The 14,624-nt window shown below is 38.6% G+C and overlaps 1 protein-coding gene across 3 annotated transcripts in view; it reads left to right on the top strand.

The window, feature by feature from the left end:
• Positions 1-5,208: 5,208 nt before the first annotated feature.
• asmt2 (acetylserotonin O-methyltransferase 2) overlaps positions 5,209-14,624 on the top strand; it is a 75,861-nt gene continuing 66,445 nt past the window's right edge. For 2 of the 3 annotated variants that reach the window (XM_031787611.1, XM_031787612.1), the window contains exon 1: positions 5,210-5,526. The gene's annotated coding sequence lies outside the window, so the exon portion shown is untranslated. Of the gene's footprint in view, positions 5,527-14,624 lie in introns of all 3 variants that reach the window. The other variant, XM_031787610.1, reaches the window with a different exon arrangement.

Raw genomic sequence — 14,624 nt, 5'->3', positions numbered from 1 at the left:
TACTCTAACCCTAACTAACCCTATCATCATAGACCTAAAGCAGTCCACATCTATGAATGGGATAGGGTTACTCTAACCCTAACTAACCCTAACATCATAGACCTAAAGCAGTCCATATCTATGAATGGGGAAGGGTTACTCTAACCCTATCATCATAGACCTAAAGCAGTCCACATCTATGAATGGGCTAGGGTTACTCTAACCCTAACTAACCCTATCATCATAGACCTAAAGCAGTCCACATCTATGAATGGGGTAGTGTTACTCTAACCCTAACTAACCCTATCATCATAGACCTAAAGCAGTCCACATCTATGAATGGGGTAGTGTTACTCTAACCCTATCATCATAGACCTAAAGCAGTCCACATCTATGAATGGGGAAGGGTTACTCGAACCCTAACTAACCCTATCATCATAGACCTAAAGCAGTCCATATCTATGAATGGGGAAGGGTTACTCTAACCCTAACTAACCCTATCATCATAGACCTAAAGCAGTCCATATCTATGAATGGGGAAGGGTTACTCTAACCCTAACTAACCCTATCATCATAGACCTAAAGCAGTCCATATCTATGAATGGGGAAGGGTTACTCTAACCCTATCATCATAGACCTAAAGCAGTCCATATCTATGAATGGGGAAGGGTTACTCTAACCCTATCATCATAGACCTAAAGCAGTCCACATCTATGAATGGGGAAGGGTTACTCTAACCCTATCATCATAGACCTAAAGCAGTCCACATCTATGAATGGGGTAGGGTTACTCTAACCCTATCATCATAGACCTAAAGCAGTCCACATCTATGAATGGGGTAGGGTTACTCTAACCCTAACTAACCCTATCATCATAGACCTAAAGCAGTCCACATCTATGAATGGGCTAGGGTTACTCTAACCCTAACTAACCCTATCATCATAGACCTAAAGCAGTCCACATCTATGAATGGGGTAGGGTTACTCTAACCCTATCATCATAGACCTAAAGCAGTCCACATCTATGAATGGGGTAGGGTTACTCTAACCCTAACTAACCCTATCATCATAGACCTAAAGCAGTCCACATCTATGAATGGGCTAGGGTTACTCTAACCCTAACTAACCCTATCATCATAGACGTAAAGCAGTCCACATCTATGAATGGGGTAGTGTTACTCTAACCCTAACTAACCCTATCATCATAGACCTAAAGCAGTCCACATCTATGAATGGGGTAGTGTTACTCTAACCCTATCATCATAGACCTAAAGCAGTCCACATCTATGAATGGGGTAGTGTTACTCTAACCCTATCATCATAGACCTAAAGCAGTCCACATCTATGAATGGGGTAGGGTTACTCTAACCCTAACTAACCCTATCACCATAGACCTAAAGCAGTCCACATCTATGAATGGGATAGGGTTACTCTAACCCTAACTAACCCTATCATCATAGACCTAAAGCAGTCCACATCTATGAATGGGATAGGGTTACTCTAACCCTAACTAACCCTAACATCATAGACCTAAAGCAGTCCATATCTATGAATGGGGTAGGGTTACTCTAACCCTATCATCATAGACCTAAAGCAGTCCACATCTATGAATGGGCTAGGGTTACTCTAACCCTAACTAACCCTATCATCATAGACCTAAAGCAGTCCACATCTATGAATGGGATAGGGTTACTCTAACCCTAACTAACCCTAACATCATAGACCTAAAGCAGTCCATATCTATGAATGGGGTAGGGTTACTCTAACCCTATCATCATAGACCTAAAGCAGTCCACATCTATGAATGGGCTAGGGTTACTCTAACCCTAACTAACCCTATCATCATAGACCTAAAGCAGTCCATATCTATGAATGGGGTAGTGTTACTCTAACCCTATCATCATAGACCTGAAGCAGTCCACATCTATGAATGGGCTAGGGTTACTCTAACCCTAACTAACCCTATCATCATAGACCTAAAGCAGTCCACATCTATGAATGGGGTAGGGTTACTCTAACCCTATCATCATAGACCTAAAGCAGTCCACATCTATGAATGGGCTAGGGTTACTCTAACCCTAACTAACCCTATCATCATAGACCTAAAGCAGTCCATATCTATGAATGGGGTAGGGTTACTCTAACCCTAACTAACCCTATCATCATAGACCTACAGCAGTCCATATCTATGAATGGGGTAGGGTTACTCTAACCCTAACTATCCCTATCATCATAGACCTAAAGCAGTCCACATCTATGAATGGGCTAGGGTTACTCTAACCCTAACTAACCCTATCATCATAGACTTAAAGCAGTCCATATCTATGAATGGGGTAGGGTTACTCTAACCCTAACTAACCCTATCATCATAGACCTAAAGCAGTCCATATCTATGAATGGGGTAGGGTTACTCTAACCCTATCATCATAGACCTAAAGCAGTCCACATCTATGAATGGGCTAGGGTTACTCTAACCCTAACTAACCCCATCATCATAGACCTAAAGCAGTCCATATCTATGAATGGGGTAGGGTTACTCTAACCCTAACTAACCCTATCATCATAGACCTAAAGCAGTCCACATCTATGAATGGGGTAGGGTTACTCTAGTTGAAGCGGGTGCTTACTTCCATTGTCAGAGTCTTCGCTGCTGCTTGGATGTCGACTTCTCTTCATGACCAGTCTTGGCGAGGTTAAGGTCTAATTGTGTAATCTGAAAAGAGGAGATTCATAACCAACTGCACAGTCCAGACAGATTCCTCTGCTGCCAAGTACCCAACTTTCACTAGACCAAACCCGGCTGCCATCTGCCTGACTGATGATCAATGACTTCTCATCTATCATCTCAACCAGAGTTTTTGGACTGACGATTAGTATGATAGATAATGTGGTGGCAAATTGTAAGATTTTTTTAAATGTAACCTTTAACTAGGCAAGTCAGTTAATTCCGGACGACGCTGGGCCAATTGTGCGCCGCCCTATGTATCTAGTACTGCTCAATTATAAGATGGTCACCTCACCCACCATCACACAAAAGTGCTAATCACTAACGTTATTCATGCACCAGTGTCAAGGCTCCTAGCTAGCTAGGAACAAGCGAAACACCCGTCTACGACTGACAGGGTTTATTCCCATCTGAGACATCAAGCAACAACAACAAAATGGTACTAAAAATCATTGTTTACGTCACAATGACCCCACGGCTGTGTATGTCTGAACGTTCCACAACGTTGTGCCCTGCTGAACACGCCCCAACAACTACTTAGGCAGTAACACATTCATATCAGAACAAAATGCTAGTAGCGAATCTACTAACTCACCGGGGCGGCAGGTAGCCTAGTGGTTAGAGCGTTGGCCCAGTTACCGAAAGGTTGCTAGATCGAATCCCCGAGCTGACAGGCAGTTAACCCACTGTTCCTAGGCCTTAATTGTACATAACTGACTTGCCTAGTTAAATAAAAACATGTTGACCAAACACAACCATGTATGTATGACGTGTAAACAAACACATGTGCTTAACTAGCTAACGTTACACGAACAACTGTTTGTTTGTCAGTAAAAGGTTAGCCTACCTGACGTGCCATTTTAGCTCGCAAACCGTAACCAATCATACCGATAACTGACCCTGTACCCTAGCTGGTAATCTTCTTTGATTAGGTTTAACGGCGGTTGACATCCAATACATGTCATATTACCGCCACCAACTAGATTGGAGTATAACTCCCTTTGCTTGAAAATCAACAAATACCCTACACTCACTAAAACCCATCACCACTATTTCAATGTAATTAGTCCTACCTCAGGCCAACAGCCTTAACATAATACAATTTGATTTGATTTAACAAGAAGGGACACAAACTGTAACACCCAAATACCTCTCTGCAGCTGCCACCACAGCCTCAAATTTCTGCCACTTACATTCCATCCTGCAGTACAGTTGATAACCATAACTATAACTTGTTGGCCCCTCCCCTTGTACAGATCTACTAGTCACACCACTCCCCTCACCACCCATCCCTCCCTCCTAGCCCATCTTCCTCTACTTTCTTCACTGCCTCAGCACATGACAAGTCAGTTAACAGTCCAGATAGATTCCTCTGCTCCCAAGTACCCAACTTTCACTAAAATATAAACAGGATATAGGCGTATGCATTAAAATATAAACAGTAGGCTATAGGCTTATGCATTACAATATAAACAGTGTGCTATAGGCCTATGCATTAAAATATAAACAGTAGGATATAGGCTTATGCATTAAAATAAACAGTAGGCTATAGGCCTATGCATTACAATATAAACAGTGGGCTATAGGCCTATGCATTACAATATAAACAGTGGCTATAGGCCTATGCATTACACTATAAACAGTGTGCTATCGGCCTATGCATTAAAATATAAACAGTAGGATATAGGCCTATGCATTAAAATATAAACAATAGGATATAGGCATATTCATGACAATATAAACAGTAGGCTATAGGCCTATGCATTACAATATAAACAGTGGGCTATAGGCCTTTGCATTACAATATAAACAGTGGGCTATAGGCCTATGCATTACACTATAAACAGTGTGCTATCGGCCTATGCATTAAAATATAAACAGTGGGCTATAGGCCTATGCATTACAATATAAACAGTGGGCTATAGGCCTATGCATTACAATATAAACAGTGGGCTATAGGCCTATGCATTACAATATAAACAGTGGGCTATAGGCCTATGCATTACAATATAAACAGTGTGCTATAGGCCTATGCATTAAAATATAAACAGTAGGATATAGGCCTATGCATTAAAATATAAACAATAGGATATAGGCATATTCATGACAATATAAACAGTAGGCTATAGGCCTATGCATTACAATATAAACAGTAATTAGGTTTCTACTTGAAGGTTACTGTCTAATTAGGCTCTTACTTGTAGACTACTATCTGTAATTAGTCTTCTACTTGTAGACTACTGTCTGTAATTAGCCTCCTACTTGAAGGCTACTGTCTAATTAGGCTCTTACTTGTAGACTACTGTCTGTAATTAGGCTCCTACTTGTAGACTACTGTCTGTAATTAGCCTCCTACTTGAAGGCTACTGTCTGTAATTAGGCTCCTACTTGTAGACTATTGTCTGTAATTAGTCTTAATTTACTCCCACTGTAAAACGACACTTTAACTATCTTGGGTTAGTTATACTTATCTTTGACCGAGCCATGGTCATTGGATTAGACGGACATGCTCAGTAGCGCCCGGGCGGGACAGGCGCAGAGTAGAATTACACTGTTCATGTTGTGTTTATGTATTTTAAACATCGATATATAAATCGCGAGGCGACTTTTTCTTTTACGGTTAGATCTGAATCTTTGAAGTGACTTGTAGAAGAGAACCGCAGTGAACTAGCGGGTCTTCTACACGGATAATTTTGGATCTTTCTCCCAGTTGCTCCGAAAGCTTCCATACATCCAACACTAAACCATTCTAAAGGAATCTGTCTATCCGACCTGAAGTGAACATCAGACGGTCGTCAATAGGTGACAGCATCGAACTATTGGGTGAGTCAGGTTTTAATGTCATCAAGACGATAATGTTGTAGACTCACACCGCATATTGTATATAAGACAGGTGGGACTATAAAACAGTAGGCAGCTGCTGCACGTTTCGGAACATTGTTTTTACCACTGTATTATGTCATCAAGTGCCAGTCTGTCTCCCTGGTCAATATTATAGCATATCTCATGGTGGCGATGCTTTCTGGAGCGAGAGAGTCAAACAGACAGCTAGTGGCCTGAATGTAGCCTACTAAACACTTATCCTCTTGTTAAGCCCACACATTTTGCAGGGAAAAGAATGGGTTATGCAACGGAGTTCCTTTGTGTTGCACAGCTCTGCATATAGCTACCTCCATGGGCCTCAAACTATGGCTCTAACCCTGACCCTACACCACAACCAGCCAGGTCACATAGGCTAGATGTAACATAATTAATTCAAATCCGGGACATTCAAATTAGTATGATATGTTGTGTTTGGTATGGTTACATAAAACAGGTTACTTCCCAGTCAACATGGCGGGCTCGGGTCTATTCCGTTTGAGACTCGGGGACCTTCATACAGGCTGAGTTCTTCCCGAGTCCGCAGAATCATATTACTCTGGGTTCCAGCTAATGGTACTCGGCCGAGTCTACTTCAGCATATCTGTCCCGATTAACTCTTTCAGAAGTATGGCCATATTAGGTTTTTATTCGGCAGGTGATGGAAGAATAAAAAATACCAAAAAGTAATAATTTCACCTGCAAATAATTTCACCTGCAAATTTGTGAGGTCATTTGCGAGCAAAAAAATCAGTCCACTAGGATAGTAGATAGAGAAGGACCCTAATGAGGGCATTTTAAAACCCCGATGATGTGCAATTATTTTGGTTGATGTAATAACTTGTTTATGATGGCTGTGATGTTAGTGATGTTGTATTGCACCTGTTATTGTAAATTGTTTCTGTAAAAAAATATATATATATCTTACTTTACGGTCTCAGGGTACCATTGAAAATGAGACCCTGGTCTCAATTGGGATCCCCTTATTAAATAAACGTTCATAATAAAAACATCTGTGTTAGTAACCACGTGTCCATCCACAGTTTTAATCGTGACAGCTGTGATGGAAACAGGAAGTTTCGGTGTAATTTGATAAATGCCGACATAATTTGTTCGTTCGACATGGTGGGATTTTTTTGTGTCGGTTAAATGTGTTGTGGAAATGACAGTGGAAACGTCTTTATACGCAAATATTGACATAATAACCGTCATACCGACTCCGGAAAGCATGCAGTTTATTGGGCTACAGGTGAAATACGTTATGATGAACTTCACAGGGTGGTGAAAGTGCACGGTGATCTTGATGCTCCTTTCCAATAAATATTGAGGGTCTTATTATGGTGACATGATGATCGATGCTTGACTGCCGTTTGACAAATAAATATATTCTCTCTTTTATCCATAATAATCTCATCATGTAGACTGGCCGACCCGCATTGTGTCTGCGAGCTGTTGGGGAGAGCGCACGTGCCAAGACCAGAGTTGGCACATGTATTTTTAATTAAACAGTTATGACAGTCGCAGCCTGGAGGAACACATATCAGCCATTTCCTAACCTGAAACCTTTTTTTCCTGTATTTTAACAGATACATATGTATAGCCCTAATATTTAGCTAATGTACTGTCTAATAGTATTTTATTTATCTTTTTACTTCGGCTAAACATTTCTACAGCCTCCCTCTTCCAGCTGTTCCTGTGCGTAATAGGCTGTGCAATGCATCTCCGCTATTCTCTTCTGGTGAAATCCCAGTAAATGCTATAGGAGAGAAGCAGGCTTGCTCTTTTTTTAGATATATTTTTATTTCATTTGAACATATCAACCAAAAAGGAGGAATAGTCACATGCAAACAAACTATTTACATGGCCAGGAATCCTAAACAAACAAATCATATTCATTAATAATACAACAAGTTTTAATTGCCTTTTTGTTTTTCATTTTAGTTAAAGTGATGCCATATTGTTTGAACTCATTTATAAAGTGAAAAATTTGCATTTGTGAATATGAAATTTACCTAGTATTATTAGCAGGTGAATTAAATATACTACATCTTTAATTATCAGAATTTCTGAAATAAATCATATCAAAACCATTAAATAGTACAACCGGTCCTATTTTTTTTTCGTAACAAAATTCTGTTTGTCAATCTAGAACATTCTACTCTAAATACAGGCAATAAACAAATGCAAAATGATCTCCTTCTCCATTCCACAGAAATCACAGATATATTCAATATTCAGCTTGAATCTTTCCAAAACATGTTTCACAGGATAAATTCTATGTAACATTTTAATGAAACTTCCTTCACTTTGTTACTGATATAATATTTGTTAGCAATTTTCCATGCTCTCCCCCATTGTATATCACCATAGATATTTGACCAAAATAATCTTGCTGGGGGAATTGCAATATCACAAATAATATTCCTAATCTGTTAATTACTATTTTTTATCTTTGATGTTAATTTTGCCAATTAAATATATTTTCATGTAAATCTATGTTACTTACATCAACCACAGAGGAATTTAAAAGAGATACAACCCCCCTTGGAATCGCATCAAAAACAATTGCAAATTCTTTCAGGGTTATTGGAATTTTAAACTTATCAAGAAATTCCCCATATGAGAGTAGATATCCATCCTTATTCAGTAACTGACCAACCAAAACCAGTTCTCAAATCAGTTACGAAAAAAATATACTTATTTTTAAATCGTATATCTTTGTTGTTCCATAAAAAGTATCTGAGAGGGGAAAATTGTGCTTCGACGCTAATATCTAAGCTAAAATTGCCTGCTTATGGAAATTGGCCAACTTTACTGGGATTTCATTAATATCAAAATTACATCGAAGCAAAAAATTCTAAACCACCAACAGAGTCAAATACATACTTAGGGAAGACATTCCAAATACTGTTCTGGTTCTTAACATACTCTAAAGTATTATTTAGAGTATTGAAATCTAGAACCTCAAGACCTTCTTGTTCTTGGGTATTAGTGAGAATATCTTTTCGTAGATAGTGAGGCTTGTTCCTCCAAATAAAATGATAAAGAATCTTATCAAAGTCCCTTACAATTTTAAGGGGTAAGTCAAGTGATAGCGAGACATAAAGCGATCTGGATAACCCTTCAGCTTTGGATAATAAAACCTGACCATGTAACGAAATACCTCTCATCAACCAGAGGTTCAATTTCTTCTTTGTTTTCTCAATAAAGTTCAATTCACTTGTCGTGGAAATTTCCTCTATTTACCAAATCATGGGAGCAAACCACACACACACGTCAGAGTTGGTTATAAAAGTCCATCTTTAATTATATGAGCTCTATCACAATCCTGTGACTCTCAGATAAATTCAGTCTCTCTCAGTGAATTCTCTGAGAGCCCCCCACACATTGCAGCTGAGTTCCTTTAATAGCAAAGAACACACATAGTCAGACAGCATAGACATAATTCATCGTTCAGCTTTGTCTCCTTTCCCAAACCCCAGAACCATAAACCAATCCTCCATATCAACAGGCATATATCAAATTGTCATTTAGATACAACCCACTCTAAATACAAACTCACGGAGAGGAGAATGAGGCTATAGGTTAAGATAGAAACAACATTAGAGGGAGCATAGAATGATTCCAGATACTGCCACCCTCCTTTCTCCACTGGGAAAAAGGTAGGGAGTGAAAGATATGTTTACACATGATGACACTTTGACCTCTCCCCTCTCAGCGGCCCATGCAACTTAGTTTTGACATAGAACAGATAACTGCAACCTCGCCACAGTATTATACATTAACTTACACACATTAGATGAATATAAAACATCTTACAAATGTTACCAACAAATTCTGAATCTTCCACGACACACTTCTTTGTTTTTCATCCTTGCATATAACAATTCCAAGATAAGTAACCTTATCTTTAATTGGGATACCATATACTTCCTGTAAAACACAATCCTTGAGTGGAAATAAGACTGACTTATTGATATTAATTTTCCAACCCGATACAATATAGGAAACTGCTTTAGAAACCTCATAACTGTCTCCTAAAAATATGGTGGTATCAGCCAGTTGACATAGTTTAAATTCTTTGCCAGGTGCTGAAACACCTTAAAATTACCTTTCTTAATATGACGGGCCATAATTTGAGTAACCAATAAAAATACAAATGGACTAATTGGGCAACCCTGCCTAATGCCACAGCCAATATCAAATCTTTGGGATGTCCCGTGAGCTAATTTTACAGAGCTAGTACCACCACTATATAAACTTCAGACTGCTTTAAAAAAAAAGTCACCAAACCCCCAAAAACATATTGCTTTGAACATAAACTCATGTTCTACAGTGTCAAAAGCTTTATAAAAATCAAACACAAGAAAACTATCATCAAGGATGAGGTCATTAGTCAATCATATCTAAGATCAACCTGATGTTATTACTAATGTGTCAACCATGCATAAAACTAGATTGTTCTTCATCAATTATATGATGCAAGCCTTGTTTCAACCTCTTAGCAAATACAAGGGCAAATCATTTCCCATCATTATTCAACAGTCTCCGGTTGTCTATATAAAGAGTATCCTCATTAGGTTTGGGAATCAAAGTAATTACACCCTCCTTGAAGGAAGCCGGTAACTCCCCTTTTTCTATTGATTCTTGAAAGATAGCAAGAATGAAAGGAATCAATTTATCATTGAATGCTTTATAAAACTTGTTTATTAAACCATCATTTCCATGGTACATATTGTCCTTAAGGCTTTTAATACAGCCTTTTTTAAATCTCAATTTCAGATAACTCATCATCACAAAAATTCCTAAAATCATTATCTATCTTCTTAGCAATGTTTGCTACATTGTCTAAGGAAAGATCCATATTGGAAGTTGGCTGGGCTGATGTATACAGATTCTGATAAAACTGGGCAACATGCTGAGAGATTTCTTTTGGATTTTCATTGGGAGTATTATTAATATATTATTAATAATTTGTAAATTAAGTATTTTCGCCTCCCCTTTTTTCTAAATTAAATAAATATTTTGTATTTTTCTCTCCCTTTTCCATCCATTTTCGTCTTGATCTTACAAATGCTCCCCGGGCCTTTTCCTCGTAGATACAGTCTAACTGCATTTGTAATGATGATAGCTCCAGTAATTCCTGATTAGTTAGTTCACTTTTTTTTAGTATAATCCATTATTCCCTTTATGATGTCATATTCTCTCTCTCTTGGAATGAGCAATTTCTTTCCCCATTGAAATAGCCAAAAGCCTTATATCAAATTTCATTAGCTCCTAGTAACTTCCAAACGTATTCATAACACAGGCACATTTCCAGTATTTATCAATAATTCCTATTACTTCCTTCTTAAATACCTCATTCTAGAGTAGTCTTGTTCATTTTCCAGTAACCTTTGCAAACTTTTTTTTGTTAAAAAACCATGCATATTTATCTTTATTGAGATCCCTTTGTGGTCTGTTAAAATTGATGGTACAATCAAGACTGTATCAACCTTGTCTTCAGATATCAGCCAGAAATCAATACATGGTACTCCATGTAAACATAATCTGGGTTCTTATGTCTCCAAATATCTAGAACACCTAACCTTAGACATATATTCCTTATTTCACAAACAGAATTGTTATCCTTAGGAGGCCATCTATCTAGATTATCATGTAATACTGTGTTAAAATCTCCACCCCATATGACTTTGGCCAATGGATATTTATCCATCATTTGACTTATTTTCCTCTCAATGGCTCCAAATAAAATAGTTACTTGACTTGTTATTGGAAGCATAAGTATTTACACCAATGAATTGAACGTGGTTGACATCTACCAATGGTATAATCCATCTCCCTGTATTATCTGCTTCATGACTCAACATATGACCCTTAAAGTTGCCTTTTAAAATAGCGATACCTGCTGACCGATTAGTACCAAATGAAAACCAAATATCATTCCCCCATTGACTCTCCCAAAACGCAGTATCTGTGGAACAGGCATGAGTTTCTTGAATGAAATAAAAGTCAGCACTCTTACCCTTCCAATACAAAAATAAAGATTTCCTTTTCAAAACATTATGGATTCCAATGGCATTAATAGAAAAAACAGAAATGGACATTTACTATCACAGTGACTATATGAAGAATATTAAACTTGTATACTTTCACATGAATCAGGGTCTCACAAAAAGAAGAGAGAGAAGAGAAGAATGTAAAAGTGCAATATGTGCCAAGTAAGAAAGATAACGTTTCAGTTCCTTGCTCAGAACATGAGAACATATGAAAGCTGGTGGTTCCTTTTAACATGAGTCTTCAATATTCCCAGGTAAGAAGTTTTAGGTTGTAGTTATTATAGGAATTATTTCACTCTATACCGTTTGTATTTCATTAACCTTTGACTATTGGATGTTCTTATAGGCACTTTAGTATTGCCAGTGTAACAGTATAGCTTCCGTCCCTCCAGTTAGCGAGCGCTAACTAGCCAGCCATTTCACTTCGGTTACACCAGCCTCATCTCGGGAGTTGATAGGCTTGAAGTCATAAACAGCGCAATGCTTGGCGCAAAACGAAGAGCTGCTGGCAAAATGCACGAAAGTGCTGTTTGAATGAATGTTTACGAGCCTGCTTCTGCCTACCACCGCTCAGTCAGATACTTAGATACTTGTATGCTTGTATGCTCAGTCAGATTATATGCAATGCAGGACACGCTAGATAATATCTAGTAATATCTAGTAATATCATGTGTAGTTAACTAGTGATTATGATTGATTGTTTTTTATAAGACAAGTTTAATGCTAGCTAGCAACTTACCTTGGCTTACTGCATTCGCGTAACAGGCAGTCTCCTTGTGGAGTGCAACGAGAGAGAGGCAGGTCGTTATTTTGTTGGACTAGTTACCTGTAAGGTTGCAAGATTGGATCCCCGAGCTGACAAGGTGAAAATCTGTCGTTCTGCCCCTGAACGAGGCAGTTAACCCACCGTTCCAAGGCCGTCATTGAAAATAAGAATGTGTTCTTAACTGACTTGCCTAGTAAAATAAAAAGGTATAAAAAATATATATATATTAAAAAAAATATAGCAAAAAAATGATTTCCAATTGTTATAAAAAATATATATATATATTTAAAAAAATATAGCAAAAAAATGATTTCCGATTGTTATGAAAACTTGAAATCGGCCTTAATTAAATCGGCCATTCCGATTAATCGGTCGACCTCTAGTCCTGATGCAGGTTTATAATGTCTGGGAGCAGCTTATTGATGTCCTGATGCAGGTTTATAATGTCTGGGAGCAGCTTATTGATGTCCTGATGCAGGTTTATAATGTTTGGGAGCAGCTTATTAATGTCCTGATGCAGGTTTATAATGTTAGGGAGCAGCTTGTTGATGTTCTGTACTCGTGCTCCTGGATAGCACAAGGGAATGGAGAAATCCACCCATTCCTACCCCTCACACAATTTGTTGAACCGTTCACACGTCCACGAGAAGCAGGATAGCGTATACCCGCTGCTCCCGGCGATATGTCCAGACATCCCATAGCAGGCAGTGCCCTGTAAGATCCAGAGAGAGGGAAAGGAGCTGAACTCGACGACGAAGTCACTGTTGGAGTCAGCGTAGTTGCAGTCAGCACTGCCATCGCAGACACAGGAAATCCCAGCGATGAAGGCGCAGGTAGATCAGGCACCTGTGCAGCAAAGCTATTCCTTATGTCAATCTGCTCTGAACCTCTCGCAGTCACTCCCGTCCACTTAGCGGTATGCTGCTTCCTTCGGTTTCCACAGCTTGTGACATGGGACCAGAGCTGTTTGGAACAATCTTCTTGATGTTCTCCGTCTACTTCACTACAGGATGGAAGATGAGAAGCAGATGGTGACAACTTCCTTGGCTGGCAAGTTCCAGGTAGCACACGCCATTCAGCTAGGGACAGATGACAAGGCGGAGTAACATCCATTAGCGGGCGGCGTCCAGCCACAGGAGTTGAGAACAAGAAAGTTACAATCTGCGTTTTCCCCATAAATCTGTGCAGAATTGAGATTTGCTTGCTAAGCATAGCCACTTCATTCCTTATAATCCTCCGCTAGCAAACAATTGCCGCATTGGATCTCCGGACTGTCAATATTGTCCCGGACAATAATAAACGCAGCTTCTACAGTGCTGGAAACGTTCTTTAGCTATTTCAGGCGAAGCGGGCTCCATTGCAACCTACTGTTGTGTCTCTGACTGATTAAATTATACGACATGCTATTTTCTTTAAATCAATTTCCTAACTTTTGATTGATTACGTGATTGAATTAAAGCATGCAACAATTAACTCGTTAATAACCTGGAGCACCACGGAAGAGTGTTTATAGAGCTGCTGTCTTCCGAATAAACTGTCTTCCGAATAAACTCTCAAAAGCAGTCAATTATTAATTGTCTCCTTATTCAGTCTCATTCTTATTGTCGTAAGTACTTGGTTATCTTCATAAACCCTGGCTAACAAGTTGAATCAGAAATACAAAAATTGGTTTAATTATTTATTTAATAAATACCTAAATAATCACACAGGATAGATCACACATTGATTACTAATCATGTCATAAAATAAATAGTCCCTAGCGGACGAAACCGATATGACTGCTGGTTACACAAAGAAAGGGGGTTAGGTTTGAATGAAAGAGTGGGAAGACTGAGGGACGAAGGGGATTGGGTCTCTATCAAACCTTGAGAAGCTATGCAACCATAAATACAGAATCTTATGCATTCTAATTCCCGCCCATTCGGCAAAGGAAAATGCAAGATATACAGTTGAAGTCGGAAGTTAACATACACCTTAGGCAAATACATTTAAACTCAGTTTTTCACCATTTCTGACATTTAATCTTAGTAAAAATTCCCTGTCTTAGGTCAGTCAGAATCACCACTTTATTTTAAGAATGTTAAATGTCAGAATAACAGTAGAGTGATTTATTTTAGCTTTTATTTCTTTCATCACATTCCCAGTAGGTCAGAAGTTTACATACACTCAATTAGTATTTGGTAGCATTGCCTTTAAATTTTTTAACTTGGGTCAAACTTTTAGGTAGCCTTCCACAA

The sequence above is a fragment of the Oncorhynchus kisutch genome, linkage group LG14, assembly GCF_002021735.2.
Source record: "Oncorhynchus kisutch isolate 150728-3 linkage group LG14, Okis_V2, whole genome shotgun sequence".
Taxonomy (NCBI): domain Eukaryota; kingdom Metazoa; phylum Chordata; class Actinopteri; order Salmoniformes; family Salmonidae; genus Oncorhynchus; species Oncorhynchus kisutch.
This window is presented reverse-complemented; position numbering and strand designations above follow the sequence as displayed.